The sequence below is a fragment of the Oculina patagonica genome, chromosome 8, assembly GCF_052425735.1.
Source record: "Oculina patagonica isolate OP01 chromosome 8, crgOcupat, whole genome shotgun sequence".
NCBI classification, from domain to species: domain Eukaryota; kingdom Metazoa; phylum Cnidaria; class Anthozoa; order Scleractinia; family Oculinidae; genus Oculina; species Oculina patagonica.
Window position 1 is genome coordinate 9,026,185 of NC_135765.1, and position 20,779 is coordinate 9,046,963.

The following is a 20,779-nucleotide window of genomic DNA, read 5'->3' on the forward strand; positions in this document are numbered from 1 at the left end:
TGTTGAACCCCGTGGTGGGATCCCGATAGAATGTCTGACATGGAATGTATGTCATGTATGCGGGGACGGACATGCATGCACCGCACGCTGTGTTAATTTTTTAGTCCTATTTGACTGTTTGGGGTCGGCCAGGGTTGTAAGGTATACGGTATACAGGGGGATTTAAAATTGGGTCTTTCATGGGTATACTGTGTTTTTCAAAATATTGGTTTTTGCATGGTTTTGAGGGAAAATGTTGGGTATACCGGTATTTCACTTACCACCCCCATCAAGGTCCCCTCTCTATATTATACGAAAACCCTTCTTCTGAGTTCAACACTCATGTGACAAAATGCTTATTGACGACTGAGTTAGGTAGTGCTGGACGGACAGGACGCACGAAACTCGCTGTGCTCGGTCCGTGCGTCCTGACCTCGAGCCAAATATTTTCCCGTCCCGCCTCCCACTCAGTCAAAAGGTACATATTTCATCTTTTTCATCATGATGAGAGAAAAAGGAATCACTGCGTATCAACAAGGTGCTGTTGCTCCAAGGCGAGTAGGGGACCAACCATTTTTGTTTCAAAATTTGCATTCCTTCAAGATAAACAGCCAATAGCCAAAGTTTCACAATAATTATCAGCACAAGTTTTTTTTTTTTCTCTCAGAGGCATGGCCTTAAGGCTACTAAAACATTCCAGTACACACACATATTATTGCCACCCCCTTCAGTTCAAAAAAGTCTGTTTGTGAAAGCAATGTTCGGTTTCATTTAACAACAACTCAAAAACATCCATTTTAAGTTTTATTAACGTTTTATTAGCTGAGCATAAGTACCTGCACGCCAGGAACCCGAGTCTTCAAATCACATGCTTTGCTTGTATCCACTAAACTCTTTTTTTTACTTCTGTCTTTACTTCTGTTAAAAAATTACTCGTTTTGTGTGTAAAGCATCAATTTGGGGCAAAAGTGTTGTTTCTTGACACTTTTGGACAGTTATCGCTAAATAATATTCTATCGGATACATGTCTCTGGTCACTGAGGCAAAATATAGGATGGTAAAATCGATTGCCAAATATTTGAACTGTTGACTAATGACTGACATCCAGAAGGAGTAGCCATACTCCTCGAGAAATCAGTTTTACATTTTATACCCTGTTGGCCATGGCCCCAGGGTTCACGTTACCTACATCTGATTCTTAATAAAAATCCTTTTCATTGATACTTTGGCATTTAGCAAGCTTTAAGGTATATCGATCAAGCATAGCTATAATGTAAGGTTCCGGGACCAAGAAGTTTAATAATGGCTCTAGAGATTTACATCTGAGCAATAATTCAAGTTAATATTTGCATTAAGTAAAGACATTTATGGTAGTTAAAGCATATCATCAATGAATGTTAAAGTAGGTAAACAAGACGAAGTGCATGCCTAATAAAGAGAGTTCAAATGAGCGGTATTGCTTCCTGGTACAGTTTGGTCAACTCATTGTGACACATTGCAGCAGTTGGTCGTTTTTCTGCTTCGCCATTCCAGCACCATTGCATCAAATGTTGCCAGCCATCTGGAGGCATCCTGCTGCCCTCAACATGGGACGGTCTTACACCTCTGGCCACTTCGCCATAAAACGTATTCAAATCTCCTCCAACATAATGAAAGGCCTTCTTACCATACCACATTTCCCACATCATGATGCCAAAGCTGTAAATATCCGCCTTGCTGTCGTACACACTGGATTTGATCACTTCCGGTGCAACGTAGGCAGGAGTTCCGGTCATGGTACCAGTGATCATGTTTGCCTGTTTTGAGACACCAACATCAGCGATCTTGACGACACCTTTGTGTGTTATCTGTAAACGAAAACAATAATTACACAACAAACTATCACTCTTATATTATTAAATAACAAAGAAATGAAAGATCGCCTAAAAGGAGATGTGGTACTCAGTTTAACAAAGTTTCGCGTGAAATGCACGGTCACATTAAAAAATAAAAAATACTACTTCAACCACAATGCTTTCTTAAAACAAACTGAAATGTAAGGCTAGTAGTCCCGGGGGTGAGGGAGTGGTATGCTCGTCGGAAACTTTGATTGAAACCCTAATAAAGGAGACTAATCTAGGCATGGCTCAATCTTTCTGAAACCCTACCTTTTTAAGCCTTATTAGTCTAGAACGCCAATACAGTACAACTGCATTTTTTTTATTTTTTCACGTGCGTGCAACCCTTAACTGGACTTCGACTGTTAAAAATTCGGGCGTTCTATCTAGAGCGACGTAAGTAAGACCAAAAAGCGAAATTTACATCCCTGAGCGACACAACGAGCACCTCCGTCCTTTTCATATAGGAGTCTCTTTCCTGGAGGCTTGCTTGTATAACAGACAGAGTTATCACATACTTCCTATATCTAAACAGTTTTCCTTCAAGGCCAACATGTTGACTTCCACCACAAATTTAAAAAATCTTATAGCGGAGCTCTCGCGCGCGCCTCGCTGGAGCATCCATAGGTAGACAAATGGTAATCCATAGAACCAAGAAATTTTGGGGGTCGCCATCCCCGTACGTATGGTACGCACAAATTAGGCCTGGAGACGAGGTTGCCCGGCCGTGGCTAAAGAAAAGTAAGAAAATTATAAACAGCAAATAAAGCTCGCAAGGCAAGACAAAATGTAGACAACGGGTAAAATTACACAGCGACACTTCACAGCAAAATATCTGAGAGGTTTATCATACAACAGCTCTATTTTGTAAGTTTTTTTTCATGTGTTAGTATATCGAAACCTCGATGTGCCTTAATGAAACCAAAAAAAATATGGCACCTGTCGTCTGCAAAACGAATTATGAAGATAGTTGGTTTGGACCGGTAGTCCGTCTGTTTGCCCGTATTTACACACAGACGCGCGAATTATCGCACGAACTAAAAAATGCTCGCCTAATTAAAATGCGGGTTCGTCCAGACGGATCATCCGTCTCTTGTATAAATCAGGCCATTCTTAGAAAACAGAGAATTAACTCTTAATTATTTTTTATGCCATGAGTTGTTCTGCTTCGAGATTATTATTTTTGTTGTACCGTAAGACATTCATTGTAACCATTAGCCTTTTTTTCTTGAACCTTTGGGCCAGCTTTGACCGCATATTTGACCGCAGCTTTGACCGCATATTTATGAAAATGGAAACATTGTAATCTCCAGCAAAAATTAAATGATTAAAGGGGAGCTCCGCTTTTAGGCTTTCCTAAATCTATTTATTATATAAACATCAGTGAAATACCAGGAAATCTTTCGCACGAAAAAATCATATCTTCACACGTGAAAATAACATGTTATTTTCACATGTGAAGATATCGATTTCGGAACATTTTCTGGCAAGTTTGCCCTGTTTCAATGCTTAATGAGCCAAAGAAATTCGATATTAAGTCGAAACATCCTCGGATCTTCCTCGGCAATCTTCGGCAATCTTCGGATATCTTCGGAAATTTTGAGAAAAGTTCGGAAAATGTTCGGAAACATTCGTACGACCTTCGGACAACATTTTGAAAATCTTCGGAAATCGTCGGAAAATAGTCGGAAATCTTCGGAAAATCGTCAAAAACATCGTAATTAGTAGGTTTATATAATAAACAGAATATTACATGGTTGCTTGGAGATATGAAGTTTATCTTCTCGTGTTCAAATCAATATCCCACTCGTTCGCTGCGCTCACTCGTGAGATATCGATTTGAACACTCGAAGATAAATTTCATATCTCCGCGCAACCATGTAATATCCTCTATATATTATAGGGTTATGTTTAATATTTTTCGTTCACTTGCTAACCATAGAAACAAAACAACGACGGAGATTGTAAGTCTCCAAAGCCTTTGGCTTAACTATACACCTTGATTTTCAGATGGTCCGAAGCAGCTCGCAGTCACTCTCCACGAACTCGGACCTTTCCAACGACCAGGCTAAAACTTAGGCAAACACACAAGATACAAAAAAGATACATCTTGCTTCCCTACCAATATGTTTTCCAACTTCAGGTCCCTGTGAACAAACCCCTGTTTGTGTACAAATTCTAAAGCTTCAGCGATGTCCTTCGCCCATAGGATTGTATTTCTGTCGGTTGGTGATGCCGAGGACGCCAATCCAGGTATATTCTTGGTATTCTGGAAAATGTGTCTCCTCAAGTCTTCCTTGCACAGCTCCATAACTAGTATCGCCCTCGCCTTTTCCTTTTCTTCAAGCAGTGATGCACCATAGAACTTTACGAGAAGGGGATGATTTAACTTCCTGCAAAAAGAAGGGAGTAGTAGAAGAGGGACGAGGCAAAACTGGACACATTTCTACACAAGTCTCTTAAAATACACTGGCCACCGAGGGTGTCAAATGAAGAGGTTAGGAGATGGGCTAAAATGTACCATCAGCGAACAGATAAGGAGGGAAGCTGGCATTGGATAGGGCATGTACTGCACATGCGCCAGAAGAAAGAGGAGTAAAGAGGGACCTAAAGAGACATGGAGAAGAACTGCGGAGGGAGAATGACAGAAGATGGGTTTTGCCATCAGGACAGAAGCAGTCAACGTTGAAAGTAGCCTGCGTTGCAGACGAACAAGAGACAGGGTAAAATGGAGTTAGCGAGTCAATGGCCCTATTCTTTTTTTTTGTACGGCGGGCGGACGGGCGGGCGCACGGGCGTACATACGCTTACCAAAACAAAAAATTTCTCAGCTCGATTGGTTTACCAATTTTTCCTAGGTATTGATACTCCGCTCGCGCGCCGAGGGCGCGGAAGCTCCGCTATAAGTCAAGTAGAAGTCTACGCCTGTATTGAAATGTAATGTGATTAGTCAAACAATACAATACCGTAGAATTCCGGTTATAAGCCCTGGGCTTATACAACTTCGTAAGGGGTTTTGGGTGGGCTTATAAGCGGAGGAGCTTATATCCGGGAGGGCTTATAAGCGGAATGAAAAAAACGTTTCAAAACGAGCCACGGGAGTGTTGATGGAAATACGTTTTTTAGTGAAAAACACATAATAAAGCAACATTTAGGTCTATTCAGTACTGTCATCTGGTAGAGGGGGGCTTATATCCGGGGGGGCTTATAACCGGATATATTTTTTTGTTTCCAGGATGATGGGCCTATAACCGGGGGGGCTTATAAGCGGGGGGGCTTATAACCGGAATTCTACGGTATATGAATAAGGCCTACTCTGGGACCCAATGTCGCCGTAACTTTGGGCGACTTAAGGTGACTTTAGGCGATTTTAGCTTATTTTGTTCAAAATTACGGGCGATTTTGGGCGATTTTGGGCGATTTAAGGCAATTTTGGGCGACTTTGGGCGATTTTGAGCGATTTTAGGCAATTTTAGGTGACCTTTTAGGCAGTTTTAGGTGACCGACCCAAGTACAGTTGTGGTATACATGTACATGGGAATCATCATGGTACACCATAAAGCATTGTTACAGAAAATGTCTCTACTATTTAAGGTGACGTAGAGCGACTTTGGGCGACTTTAGCCGAGTTTCGGCGACTTTAGGCCAATTTTGGGCGACTTTGGGCGATTTTGGGTCCCAGAGTAGACCTTGAATACATGAAATAAGACTTACAGGTAACCGTTTTTTTATCGTTTTAAAAGGGGTTTTTTGGAAAAAAACATGTTTTTAAAAACTTTCTTTCAGTACAGCTATAATTCTACAGCATTATTTTGTTGCTTCTGTAATCTGATTTCTTCGTGTGTATATATATATGTCTTTTGAAAGAAAAAAGCTTTTTCCATTTAAATAGTAGCAAAATTTACCTCATCATTTCTGTTTCAGCAAGGAAGGCACTTGCGTTAGAGTCGTTTAGTTCATCTTTCCAGACTTTCAAAGCCACGGGTTTGTCTTTTCCTCTCTGCCTCAGCTTCCCTCGATAAACATAAGCAAACGAACCTGTTCCAAGGAGTGAACTGCCATCGTCGTTCCATTTCAAATCGCTGCAACTGATGTCCAAGAAGTGTACTTCTTTGATGCCGAACAAGGCCATGCGTTCCCTTAGCTGCAAACTCCTCTTGTGCAAAGGTTGATAGAAATCTTCTATTTCTTTCTGCGATCTGTTCTCATCTCTCAGCTGCTGACATAGCATTTTGGCAGCCTTTATAAGCTTAGGGATACGAGCTACAACTTGATCGAGGTAATATTGAGGCCTGTTCAGTTGCTCCACCACGTACGACCGCACATTTTTTTCTTCGGCTACTTCAGATATATATGTTTTGGAAGCATTTTCCATGAATGTGAACTTGTCTTTTTCGAACTGTTTTCTTTTGACCCAATCTTCCCATTTCTCTTTAATGGCCATAACACCAACCACAGGAGCGCTGACTAACAAGACAGCCAGGCCAAATGGAGCCCATATGGCGGTTGTGACGCCACTGATAACCCGTTCAGTCACGGTAAGGCTCTCTGCACCCAGGGTACTTTCTGCAAGGCTTGCAGCATTTTCTTCTAAAACAGAGCTCTCCAGATTTTGAATTTGTCTCTCAACAAAGTTTAACCTTTGTTGGAAGTACTGTATCAGGGAAGTGCAAGCATCGGCAAAGACGTGATGCTCTTTTTCCCATGCGACGATCACACCGTGATGGCACTTAACAAGGGTTGTTTGGATGTATGGTTTGGCAACCTCCCAGCTTTCCTCCAGGTCAGGACTATAATCTAATGTCAGCGAAGTAAACATTTCAACAATGTCAGAAGACTTGAGGTACTTGGACAGTTTGCCAACAGCGTCAGCTATTTTTTCCTCCAGATATTCCTGCAGCTCCTTGTTAACAGAACCCTGCTCTTTTTCAATCGTCACCAGGCGGTCAAGGAGAAACTTCATTCTCTCAATAACTTTTGAACGATCTTCTTGAGAATTTTGAATGAACGCTTTGGTTTGGTAAGCCATGCGAGAAAGGAGGAAATCAAGCCACCTGGAAACAGAAACATCATTATGTTAAATAGTTTCAACAGCCTTCGAAATGCATTCAGTACTTATACTTAATTGAAGTTGCTTTGCTGCATGATATTTACTTTAATTTATACTTTGAATTTGAGCGGTAGTGAGGTATTCAAAAGTCTTAGATTCCATATCCACATTGCAGATTCCGGATTTTAAAGACAGCTATAAGAGAAAAAATCAACCAAAGCATTATTTTTGACAGGCTTGGCAAAGGGAAATTTTTATCATCTGTTTTAATCTAGCATATTGTTTCCAAAGTCGCTTTAGTATAGTTTTTAATACATTTTTTAAAGTGGTTAAATTCATGATAGAGGTTAGTCCACAAATGAAATAATTAAACACTATTATAATTTTTTTATTTCAATAACTGGATTAAGTTATTGTCAGTTAAGCGTATGGAATTCAAAATCTCACAATTTTGATTTCAAAAGGAGCTGGAAACCACAAAAATTCACGCCAAAATTTGGTTTGATATTTGGGTTAAAGAAACCTGCATTCAGAATCACATTGAAATTTCGACAACCTACATTCCGAATTCCGGATAACCTTTACCTTTCAAATAAGTTTCCTCTAATCAACTATCCATTGATCACCTCATTTTTTAATTTAAATTACCTTCATTGCGTTTCTAGCCTTGCTTCGATACTTTTCAAAACCATAGACTTGATACCATTCATGAGGCCAGCAAATTCGTCGGTGACTTTTCCATGACCTTGTTCCTCACTGGCATTTGCCGATGACATGTAAATGATGTGGGACTCTGGATCCAGACTGGGGCAGCACTGTGTGAGTTCTTTAATGATGTATTTCCTAACCTCATCAGCCTCTCCCGTTGGTACGAGGTCCCATTTGTTGCACACGAACAAAGCTCGAGTTGACGATGATTTACTGTGCTGGTCAAGAGATATCTTTTTGGTCTGTTCAATGAGTAATTCTATCTAAAGAAAAACCAAAGAAATGATAATATTTTGCTTGCAAATAAACTTTTAGCTCTCTCCTCTCAATTGTTTATGAAAATTACTTTTTTCCAAGTGCTGGCAGGAAAGGAAGTCATTGGACGTTTTGGAACCACTTTCATGAAGGCCTGGCCAAACGAAGGCGCAAATCTTGCTGTTTACTTTAAGCAGTGAAATGCAGCGCTTGCAGTAGCATGGGAATTTGTTTTGACAACTTGCGTGCACTTGCGAGTTAACGTGCGAGTCTGTTTGGCCAGCCAACGAAAATTTGTACGCAAGTTCAACTTGCGACTACTTGCGTTACCGTTTGGCCGGGGCTTGAGGTGGCTCAACTGGATTTTCAAGGGGTAACACCGCTCAAGTTTGAGAATTAACTGCGTCGGCATTAAAAATTCTATCGAAAAACGATAACCACAACTGCATTACATAACGATTAAATTTTCCATGACCAGTATTATAATGACATCGGATTTGCCATAGCGACGAAATGACGACATTACTTTTTTAACTTCCGCTTGTATTCCATTTGCACCGGGAGATTTTTTTCGAAAATCGCTCAAAGAAGCTTGTACCACATATAGCTGCCTCGATGTTGGCAAAGTTTGAACAAATTCCATGAGGGCGTTTTCGAAATATTTGGGGATGAAGTTATTGGGGCTATAAATACAGTCAAAAACATACTAACGAGAAAATGAGGTAATATCTAAAGAAAACGAAGCGCCTGTGAATTGCAATTTCATCTCATAGTAGTTTGATTCCATTTAAAATCGTGTGTAAAACAGTGTTAGGGATTGCTTTGGTCGATTGCGAGAAAAAAGAATTGGATGAGCGTGCATTTCGGTGCTCTTGTTGCCATTTTTGTTTATAATTTGGTCTATGCCTACAAAAGTAATAATAAATTAAAAACACCTCGATCAATTTTTTTTTTAAAATTTGACAAACTCGAGGTTTGACGTCAATTGATTGCTAGTTTCAAGTTCATTGAAAACATTTAAGGCAGTAAAATTGGGCCTTCAATGTACGGATTTTTTTCTCGCAGATTTCGTGTTTACAAGCGAGTGTCCTCATTATTCACGGGTATTGTTTTCAAGTTTCATATCCACGTGCACGACTTCAGCAAAAAATTCATTTGCATTAAATAGGACGCTCGACTGCTCTCTGGGACTGTTCCCTTGCTCACTACTCACTGGGACTGTTGCCTTGACGTGGCTGAGTGGCTTGTGCGTCCCAATGACTCCAAGAGCTATGCCGGCGGGGGTGTTAACAACCGTGGTAGGGCCTCTCAAGCCGGAAAGGTCAAGGAGTAGGGTCCAGACTAAAGTCAGTCCCACGGCCCTCCAGGTATGGGGGTTGGGCTTGAGGTTAACAACCTCATCCCGTAAAACTCCTTGTTACGGAAACAGCAACAAAGATAACCAACAACCTGCACACAGACCTTCCAGGGTCTCCAAACCGTATGACTGCCAGTGGTGAAAGCCAAAAGGAAACTACCGGCATGAAGTTGGAAGTGCTGAGTGCAAAAACCAAGACCAGGCTTGGTTTTTGGAACGTACGTACTTTGTACGAAACCGGAAAACTTGCTCAGGTCACAGCAGAAACGAGAAGGTGTAGATTACACGTAGATGGACAGGGACAGGGAGAATGAAGACAGTGTCGGGCTAAACGGTCCTGTACTCTAGGCGAGACGATAGACAACATCATGAGGGTGTGGCGATTATCCGGAAGAAAGGAGCGGAAAGATCCCTGATTCAATGTTACGCTCCGACCAATGATAGTGAAGACGATTTGAAGGACAATTTCTATCTCAGGCTCCAGGCAGAAATTGAGCAAGTACCAATGCAAGATCTTAACATCATCATGAGACCTGAATTCTAAAGTTAGTGCTGATAAATCAGGCAGTGATAAGGTGATGGAAAGGCATGGATGTGGCACCATCAATGAAAATGGAGAAAGGCTTGTCGAGTTTTGCACAATAAATGACCTGGTTATAGGAGGCACCCTTTTCCCGCACCGGGAAATCCATAAAACCACGTGGTGTTCCCCAAATGTCAGGGAAAGAAATGAAATTGATCATCTGCTGATCAATGGAAAACGGCGGAGATCCCTTCGGGATGTCAAGGTGAGGAGAGGGGCTGACGTTGGTAGCGCCCACCATCTTGTGACAGCCTGCCTCAAACTGAAGTTAAAGAGTGCAGGACGCCCAGCCAAAGGGCGCAGCCGTTTCGATGTGGGACAATTGAAACAACCGAATGTGAAAAATTCCTTTGTCTTAGAGTTGCGAAATGAGGTTTGAGGCTCTTGTTGCAATGGACGCAAAGGAAGATAATATTGATGATGGGGTGAACAGGAACTGGAAGAACATTGTGACTGCTTACAGCGAAAGCAGCAAGGCATGTTTGGGCTACAGACAGCGAAAACCGAAGGAATGGATGTCACCTGACACCTGGAAAGCAATAGAAAACAGACGGAGATTGAAAAGGAAAGTCATGGATTCAAAATCCCAACGGCTAAAAAAAGGGCATTAAGAGATGTACCGGGCAGCGAATAAGGAGGTTAAGGGTCGAGCAAGAGCAGATAAACGGAGGTACATGGGGAACCTTGCATCCCAGGCAGAGAAAGCAGCCGCACGCAACGAACAAGAAACAGTGTATAAGATTACCAAGATCATCAGAGGCAAATGTCATACAACCAACATGTTTGTAAAGGGAAAGAACGGCACTTGTTGACATCAGAGCAAGAGCAAGAAATGCGCTGGATGGAGCACTTTAAAGAGGTTTTGAACAGGCCACCACCAACTGTGGTACAAAATATCCAGGAAGCGACAATCGACCTTGATGTTAACACTGATGTTCCAACTAGGAGGGAAGTCATCCAAGCCATAAACTCCGTGAAAAGCAGAAAAGCTCCTGGCAATGACAACTTAAATGCTGAACTGTTCAAAGCAGACCCTGAGCGTGCTGCAATCATCCTAACCCCCTTATTTACAAAGATCTGGGAACAGGAAGAAACACCATCGGATTGGAGTACAGGAGTAATAATTAAGATACCAAAGAAAGGGTCTCTAAGTGACTGTAACAACTGGCGTGGAGTCACCCTTTTGTCTGAGCCAAGTAAAATCTTCTGCAAAGTCATTATCCAGCGTATCACCAAAGCTGTTGATGACGTCCTGCGAAATGGACAGCTGGATTTCGCAAGGGGCGCAGATGTGCGGGTCAAATTTTTACACTAAGGAATATACTTGAGCAATGTTCTGAATGGAGCATGCAACTGTATATGAATTTCATCGATTATGAGAAAGCGTTTGACAGCATTCACAGGGACAGTCTTTGGCAGAGAGCGTATGGCATTCCTCAACGCATTGTTAATATCATCAAATGCTTCTATTCGAACTTCACATGCTGTGTTGGTCAGGGGGATTTGAGCTTCGAAATCAAAACTGGTGTACGCCAGGGATGTGTCATGTCATCCGTGCTATTCAAAATTGCTATCGATTGGGTCCTTTGTCGCACTATGGAAGATCAGCGTAGAGGCATACGATGGACCCCTTTCTTTACACTCGAGGACCTTGACTTTGCGGACGATATAGCCTTGTTGTCAAACATGGGCAGTAAGTACGTAAGTAAATGTTTTCAATAAGCTTGAAACTTGCAAGCTTTATCAATTGATGACAAACCTCGAGTTTGTCAAATTTTAAAAAAAAAATCATCGAGCGGTTTTTAATTTAGTATCACTTTTGTAGGCATAGACCAAATTATAAACAAAAATGGCAACATGAGCACCAGAATGCACGCTCATCCAATTCTTTTTTCTCGCAATCGACCAAAGCAATCCCACTACTGTTTTACTCACGATCTTAAATGGAATCAAACTACTATAAGATAAAATTGCAATTCACAGGCGCGTCGTTTTCTTTAGATATTACCCCATTTTCTCGTTAGTATGTTTTTGACTGTATTTATAGCCCCAATAACTTCATCCCCAAATATTTCGAAAACGCCCTCATAGAATTTGTTCAAACTTTGCCAACATCGAGGCAGCTATATGTGGTACAAGCTTCTTTGAGCGATTTTCGAAAAAAATCTCCCGGTGCAAATGGAATACAAGCGGAAGTTAAAAAAGTAATGTCGTCATTTCGTCGCTATCGCAAATCTTATGTCATCATAATACTGGTCAAGAAAAAATTTCATCTTTATCTAATGCAGTTGTGGTGATCGTTTATCGATAGCATTGTTAATGCCGACGCAGTTAATTCTCAAACTTGAGCGGTGTTACCCCTTGAAAATCCAGTTGAGCCACCTGAGGCTGTGTGGTTTCTATTCACCCCACGCGTCGCGGTCTGTCGGCAATCCAGTCCTCTTTTACTACGGTCTTTTGGACGAATGCAGAGAATACTTTGAAACAACAAAAAATCACTGTCGCTTTTCCTTCTGCAAGTATTGTTCAGTAGTATTTCAGTAAACATACCACGCCGTTCTGCACTTCAGTGAAGTTCCCACTGTTGATTACGTAGATAAAAGCGAACGCTTCTGGAAGGTATTCTTTAACCATGTTGTCCATGATGATGGATTTACCAACACCGGGACTGTCCACCATAACGATTCCTTGCTGAAGGGAAAATATTATGAGAATGATTTAAAATACAAGTACTTGTCGTTTTCAGTGATGCGTCCAGCTCTTCAGGAAAACGGGGCCCAGATCATCTTAGACCCTGGAAAAAGAGGGGGCTCGCTTTCGAAAATAATTTTCTTGGTTTGGCCTGAATAAAAAAAAAAAGATGGGGGCCCGGTGGACTTTTAACACAGTTAAATTTGTGGATTGTAAAACAAAAGGTAACACGTAGTTATTTTAAGTGCAATAAGCTAAACAGCTAGCTCACTGACATGTTTTTTTAGCGTGATAAAAGTTACATAGCGGAGCTCCAGCGCGTCAGCGGAGCACCATGGGTAAGGAATTTTGGTAAACCCATGAAGCCGAAAACATTTCGTTATCGAGTTAGCGTACACCTACAAACTCTCGGGAAGGCAATCGACCGAGGAGGAGAATGTCATTTTATCGCATCCCAAGGAAGTAAGAAAAAGTAAGGTTAACTTCGGCTTGTATTTTTGATATGTTCATCCATGTCAATTAACAGCTGTCAAAACAAGGTATATGCTGACCTGTACAACATGACTTAATCGCGTGAGAGTATTCTGACAAAATTTTAAGAACCAGAAAAAGTGAGCGTGGAGCTCCGCTTTTTACTAAACACTGCCTCTTGCAGTTACACCCAAATGAATGATTTGCCACTAATCAGAACCTGTGTTTTGTGTAGAGGATTCTGGGATCGCTAGGGGGCAAATATTGCAAGTCGCTAGAAGAAATTATATGGCGAAAAGTTGTTTTGACGTTCAAAAATACGATTTTGGAGAGATCAGGAATGAATTTGGACATTGTTTATACTCGAAAAGTGCAAGTTTTTGTTTGAATAACCGTGAAATATGTGATCAAGTTTATCGATAAATCTAAATGCTTTCGCAACGGCAAGGTTTATTTTGAAATTGACATCTCAAAATGTCTCAAAATATTACAAGTTAGGTATATATCTGAAGGAAATAACTTAATTAAGTCCTTTGAATTGTACATATAAAAATAAATACAGTACAGAAGTGTAAAAATGTACTACCGGGGAACCACACAGACCTACGACCTCTACACATTTGCTGGCGGCATTGTTACTACTAAACTTAAAAATAGGTCACCAAGGGTGACATGAGTCTAATGCCGTATGGCATAGTGATACAGATTGCGCGGTTTTCGTAAGCCGGTTAAAATTGGTTAGAGGTTTGTGTTCGGGAGTTTAATTTAAAATGCTTATAGCAAGCTAGGGGCATCGTGGATGATTATGGATGAAAACGAAACAGTCATAAATGTTATATGCTTCACAAAATTTAAAGTATGAACAGGAGTTGATGTTACTTCTTCCGTATTGTCCGTAAAAGCAGAAACGATTAAACATTTGGACAAGATTGCGTGACGATTTACAAAAAGCATGTTCATTACAACAAGGGTTGAAGAACTTCACATCGTTTTCTTTCAGATTTTTCACCATTTTGATGATGACTCTTGAAACAGATTTTGCAATAAAAGCACTTGAAATAGTGACTGTTACTCCATTGTACTGTAAGCACTTAGTTACAGATTTTCCTAAAAACGGGTGTAAATGCTCACGTCAATATAATGATGACCTTTTGAACGCTGGAAACTAGGCAATTATTATCGAGCTACCATACACAGGAGCGAAGACTGTTTATCATGATGTACAAATTTCGCGAATCATCACTTCCATATCAATGTAACCATTTTATGATTTTTCTAGCTGTAAGAAGAACTTAAGATCTCTGAGAGTCGTAAAAGCATGAAATTCGATTTCAGTGTATGGCAAAGGCCGGGACAGTGTAATACTGCAAAGCGGCCAAACAAACGCATTTTGATTTAGTCGCGTAACTTGATTTACATTTATCCATGTACATCTTTTATTTTTGAAGGTTTTTGTTTGCACTGTAAAGAAAAAATTGGTCAAAATTCGAATGACTTAAATACAAAATACGAGGTAAAGTTTTCTATTTTTTAAAACAAAATAAATATTTGGTCGCATTGTGTAAATAAACGCGAGTCGCCGTCGAAATATTTTTTCTCAAAGACGTCTTGCTTTTTAAGCAAGACGAAAACACAAGTGCTTAACTGAACTGAAAACGAAGATTTATTTTCACAAAAAGCTTACAAATGTCTTAACTGGAAAATTATTACGTCCTGTTCAAGTGTTGAATAATCGTGACTTGAGAAAGAACTTTTAATTATGCGTGGGAACACGTGTCGCTGATTGGCTGTTTTTAATTGAAACTAATCGTGCGTGTCCGTACGGAGTCCGTTCTTGCAGCTGATCATTGTTTTCTACATTACAGCGAACGATTATCGATCCCGAACCATTCCCTTGGGATTGCTAACAGCTTTTTTCATATAACAAAGAGTCTAATGCGCATGCGCAAAGCGCACGCAAGCATTAGACTCAAAAAACGTCTTAATAATACAGCTGACAAGATATAGTCCTCTTTATAAACTAGAAATAACAAAATACATTAAACGACCAAATCCAAAAGCGATCGGGAAATTTATAAAATTCACGATCGTAGGATTCTGTGAATGTTTGTCCCCATATACGAAGCCATAATAATTATTTGTTATGTAACTACTAAGTTAACAGCTTGTGCAAACGTAAAGTATTATAAAACTACTGAGAGGGCTTTATTGAGCAATTTTCAATCTTATAATATTTCCAGAACCCAGTTACGCGATGTCTATTTAACAATTAGACGGCGGGCTTGAGGTTTCTACTGCCTGATAGTTGGCGAGGGGCGAAGCCCCGAGTCAACTATCAAAAGCCGGTAGAAACCGAGAGCGAGCTGTCTAATTGTGTTAGCATAACCCACTGACCGATCTATTAAACTCAAAATGTCGCCAGAATTGATTAATTGAAGGTTTTGATTGATAAAATTAAGCGAAAACTAAGCGCGCGCTCCGAGAGCCTTCTACGGATCGATAGTAGGCACCTGTGTAGCCAATCAGATTGCGCGATTACCAATAGTCAGTTGGTTATATTATGTCAGTGTGGTTATGCTAATTCACATTAGTAGAACCTCAGCTGTGTTCTATTGGAAATCCGCGAATCTGATTGGTTCTCCCACTGTCTTCTATTCGCCTATAGAAAACAGTCGCTCGCGCGTAGCTCTTTAAGAAGTAAACTTTCTTGATTTTTGTCTTCAAAGTGCAGAATATTGTAGGTTTTGGACTGCAGTCCTTTAAGAGTTTCTACTAAAACAATTAGACTATTCGCCCTCGTTTTTTATGAGCGATAGTCAACTCGGCTACGCCTCGTTGACTATTTGCTCATAGAAAACTCAGGCTTGTAGTCTTATTGTTAAATACATGTAAACCCTTATAAAAGCGGTAGATTTTATCACATACTTTTACGGTTATTCAAACAAAACCTAACACTCTCAACGTAGCAACATTGCCCAAATCCATTTCTGATAAAATACTGGCGAAAAAGCGTTGATCTCCCTCCAAAAGCGTATTTTTGAACGTCAAAACAACTTGTCGCCATATAATTTCTTCTAGCGACTTGCAATGTTTGCCCCTAGCGACCCCAGAATCCTCTACGCAAAACACAGGATCCGATTAGTGGCAAATCATTCATTGACAAAAATTTCCTATCGAAGATAGCTCAGATTGAGCCTTTACTCATCACCAACCTTCAGCAGGCTGTGTGGCAGAAAGAGTTCAATCTTCTTGTAATCTGAACCCTTCTCACATTTAGCCTTTACTTAGACAAAAGAAGAAATCTCATCTAGATAGTTTCGTCGATTTAGCCAGATAGTTTTCTCAGTGAGTCCTGTTTTGGGATTCTTGTCTTTAAAGTGCGCAACTAATTTCGGCGTCGTTCCGTATTTTAGCTCACAGATAGTAGACGTTGTGCTGAGATGAGAATAAGGAAGAAGTTTCTCTCCAAGAATCAGATTCAGCAAGGTACTCTTTCCAGAATTTGTCTCACCTGGGAAGATAGTCTTATTCAGTAAGCAATTTCTACGATAACTTTGTATATATATACATATTTTTTAAGTGACAGTGCAACCTGTTTTCAATTTAAAACCGTATTGAGCTGTCAAACCTTCAACGGAAAATTGGCTCGAGCCATAGAGGAGTTCAAGAAATCGACGATAAAGTTTCAGTGTTTGACTTTGTGAAGAAAATTGGTTCGATCAAACAGGAGTTTCGAAAAACTGTACTGGACAGTACTTCCCTGTATTTTTACTCCCGATTTCTCAACTCAAAGCCATTTTTCGTTTCCCCTGGAGGTTCTGAAAATCGGGAACAACATGAAAAACAAAATGGCGTCGCATATTGCGACTGCAGAAGCATTTTCTGATAAAAAGAAATGGGTTAAAATCTGTGCCTGAAATTAAATTTGATACCAAAGATGTACCTAACACGCCAGCTTCTCGGCAAATATATTTGTAACATCAAATTTGGCAATTTCCTAGTCTACACGAGCAAATAATTATTTCTCGCGTAGACGACGCCTGAATTGAAAACATTTTCTCGCAGTGAAAAAAACAGTGAGTCCCTGTCTTTCATTTAGGGTAGTAGTCATATGGGTAAATCGACCTTTCTGGCGCGACCTGAACGGAGAATATTTTGGTCTCATTCAGATCGCATAAGCAGATCGCCTACACACTACTTGACTAGGAAGGGCAGAAAAACAAATGTCCGCTTGATATTACCACTTACAACCTGTTGTTGTGTAATTTTCTCGATCGCGTGACGCTTTGCGTGACATTTGTGTCACCTGTGGCACTTATGTTATTTTCATGTCATTGGTATGCCGTCGGTTCCAATGCTGTATGCTTCTCAGCTAGGGGTGTCGAATGGAAAATGAAATTTTGCTTTAATTTTGCGCGACATGCATTTCTTGAAGGACCATTCACCACCCATTCAGCTCTCCGACTGGGTAGTGAGCAAACCGAAAAGCTCTTTCTTACAAAGGGTATTTTATTCCTAACCTACCTGCAACGAGTACCATGTAGTCCTTCTGAGTTAGATTTCGTTTGTTCATAGCGATTTTGTCTTTGAGGTTTCCTATATTCTGCTCCAAAAGAATTCGAACCTTGCTATCCATGTTGTTCAAACAATCCTCCGTATTCCCGTAGAATTGGTGCAGGATTGCTCTTTTTCTCTCGTCTTCCCGCTTAGCATCCGATAACACAGCAAATACCTGATTATAGGACGATAATAGTAAAAGTTAACGATGTTTATAATACTAAACTGGACGACTAGGTTAATGGAAATATCCGAAATATTCTTTGCAACATATTCGTTGTTAGTGAATATTCCTATCCATTCTGAATATCAGAATTTTGAAAACCTTAGAGACCGTGACAGCGTTGGTTTGTATCAACATCACGCGACAAGTTATTCAGTAAGGCGTACAAAGTCTGCAATTGTAACGACATACTTGCTTACTGCTCTCTCCATCTGGAGAATACTCGTACACTCTCTAAGTGGCAAGTTGCTAGAGGAAGCCAAAATGTACGATTTATTGTTGTATTTTCCGTATTCTTTGAGCGCAAAAAGAAGTATATAAATTCAAACTCCGCTGCTTTAAAAGTTTGGTCTTTGAACTACTTTCATGCGAATGGGTCCGATAAAACGCAACTTTTGGCTTCCTTTCGTCGGCCGGACTTCCGTGTGTATCGAGCGCCGCAAGTGTTCACCCTTGATATATTATAGGTAACAGCTAAAGTGCGGTCTCAACGCTTTAGAACAGTCAAGAAACATCACATAGACAGCATATGATGTGAAATATAAACGTTACTGGCTGTTTGTTGTATTTTCTTTTGATATTCATTTTACCTGTTATAAAGTTTCATACAAATCCTTATGATTTTGTCGCCACCATTTCGACCGAGTGGCTATAACGCAAGCCTGGGGCCCTTGTGATTTCTTAATTAAAGTTTTGACGTGACACTGAGGGGTCACTAGAAACAGTTCATTATTCATTGAAATAAATAATGGGTTCATTTCTAAGAAAACGAAGGGCACTAATCCTGTTTTAGCTAACAAAGGTTTGCCTTACTCGTATTTTGTCCTCGACAAAGGGAGCTAAGATCAAAACAGATTCTAAGTTTCGTTGTAGAATGAAGGTTGTGCACAGTTTTTAAGCACGAAGCTCTCATGCACTCCATTTCCGCCCTGAGATCAAGCTCTGTGTATGTTGACCCTTGGTACAATCTGGTATTCTCCTAGGCAGCCGTCTCAGATTTTCTTGGAGACGGCCGCACGCAAGTTGTTTACCTTTGTTTTAAATTACCATTATATATTATCATACACCAGAACAAAGAAAATTCCCAAATTGAACCACAGTATATACATGATGGAGTGAAATGAGGGCCACAATAATTAAATTTTACGGCATGTACTAAAACCCGAAACAACGAAACGAAACCACCGAAACCATTACAATTATTGAGAGCTAACCGTAAACAGGCTAACTGGAGTACATAGTAGGCTTACCTAAGTGAAAAGTAGGCTAACCGGAGTGTGTAGTAGGCTAACAGGAGTGTATTGTAGGCTAACCGCGGAGTGTATAGTAAGCTAAACGGAGTGTATAGTAGGCTAAACGGAGCGTACAGTACGGTAAGTGGCCAAAATCTTGAAGTTTTGACGCTACTAGGTCTAGCCCGACATAACCTCACCTCTTCTGCCGTCCAAATGGATTTCCTTTTTTCTTTCTTCCGATCCTTTATTTCATCTAAATATGGCCGAAGTTCTTGGTACGTAGCTCCAAGTGCTGTCATTGTTGTGATCATGCCCTCGATATCGATGGTGTCGATGTCTTTCAACTCAGTCATGTTCTAAAAAGGTAACCTAAACGCGTATAATATAAAGTAAATGAATCAAGGAATCACCCATAACGATGAAAAGGCTTTATAGACGAGATTTCTCCCGTTGCTATGGCATGTTACTCATAAACGTGAGCCATGGCCACTGTTTTTTTAAGGGTCATACAACCCATCAATAACACGGTATTTAACACTGTCGCGAGACATTGGCTCAGCAAACACTAGAATAACAACGTGACAGGTCACGCAATGTGTGGAAAAAGCCCAAAATATAGCCATTTAGAAGCTTAAAATTGTAAAAAAAAAATTTGTAGAAGGATCTCGATTGAAATTGTAGATATAGAACGACTTACGGATTTAATGCAGGGAACATCGCTATATGACTTCGTAATATAGCTTATAATTTAAGAAAAAATTTAAATCAAGCATTATTGCAGGCTATTAACTGAACTATCTATACCTCTGTATTATTACATATACAATTACTTTCTTCTGTTTGTTAATTTGTCTTTACACTTTATTTTCCAGCTTATTTTCGCCAAATTTTTTAAGTTAACTTAGTTTTTGTCTGCGTGTTTGTGTGTTGTTGTATGTGACCTCTTTAAAAATAACTGATGTAAACACTAAGGATGGCTGCCAAGTTTCTCACTAGCCAAAGGTGGTTATTTCGGGCAGCCATGTACTGTGTACTCATTTTATTTTATTCTTCCTAGTTTTGTAAATTTAATTTAATTTAGGGTACAAATAAAGTTTGTTGTTATAGTCAGCGTTCTTACCGCGCTGACCTGGACACTAGTTTTCACGTTTTGAAAAAAGACCACTGTGGACTTTTTTCAAAACGAGCCATCAGAAATCTGCTTCAATCTTCTCAGTGTTTCACTAAATGGGAAAATTTAGAAGAAAAAAAAAACACTGAGAAGAGTGAAGCAGATTTCTGAAGGTTCTCTACGCGTATTTTGATTTCGGGTTAAGGTGGACTTTTTTCAAAACGTGAACGCTGACTATGTCCCTTTAAGGTCTATTGATTTAAAATTAATTAAATAGTTTTTACACTGGACTGTTGAAGCTCGTGGAACTAACAGGAGGGCGTGACTTAAAGGATTTTTACTACGGTAGTAAAACTTCTTTAAAGCCAATCAATCGATGCAGTCCGCACGTCTGGACGCCCCTCAGCAGCTATGGCACCTGAGCCGTTTAATTTGATGTAAAAACTAGTACATTAATTAATCCTGCCGCCAAGATGAGATTGTTAATGGATAAAAGACAGTTAAACAAATTACAGAATTTCGAAAATGGAACAACAAAACTAAAGTAGTACTGGTTTGGTAGACTATTGATGAAAATTGCGGATTGACATAGAACCACCACTAAAATAAACACTGCACCATTTAAGTTCCATTACCGTTGCGTAAAATTAATTCGCTTGGATATTAGAAGAATGCGCAGTTT

At 40.1% G+C, this 20,779-nt stretch overlaps 1 pseudogene across 1 annotated transcript; it reads right to left on the reverse strand.

Moving 5' to 3' along the window:
* Positions 1 to 770: 770 nt before the first annotated feature.
* Positions 771 to 19,577, reverse strand: LOC144662544 (uncharacterized; annotated as a pseudogene). Its single transcript, XR_013572470.1, has 8 exons — positions 19,184 to 19,577; positions 17,496 to 17,703; positions 16,184 to 16,482; positions 12,360 to 12,500; positions 7,555 to 7,877; positions 5,762 to 6,910; positions 3,979 to 4,249; positions 771 to 1,826 (listed from the first exon to the last, which is right to left on the reverse strand). The product of XR_013572470.1 is annotated as an uncharacterized LOC144662544 (transcript).
* Between the last annotated feature and the right edge of the window lie 1,202 nt (positions 19,578 to 20,779).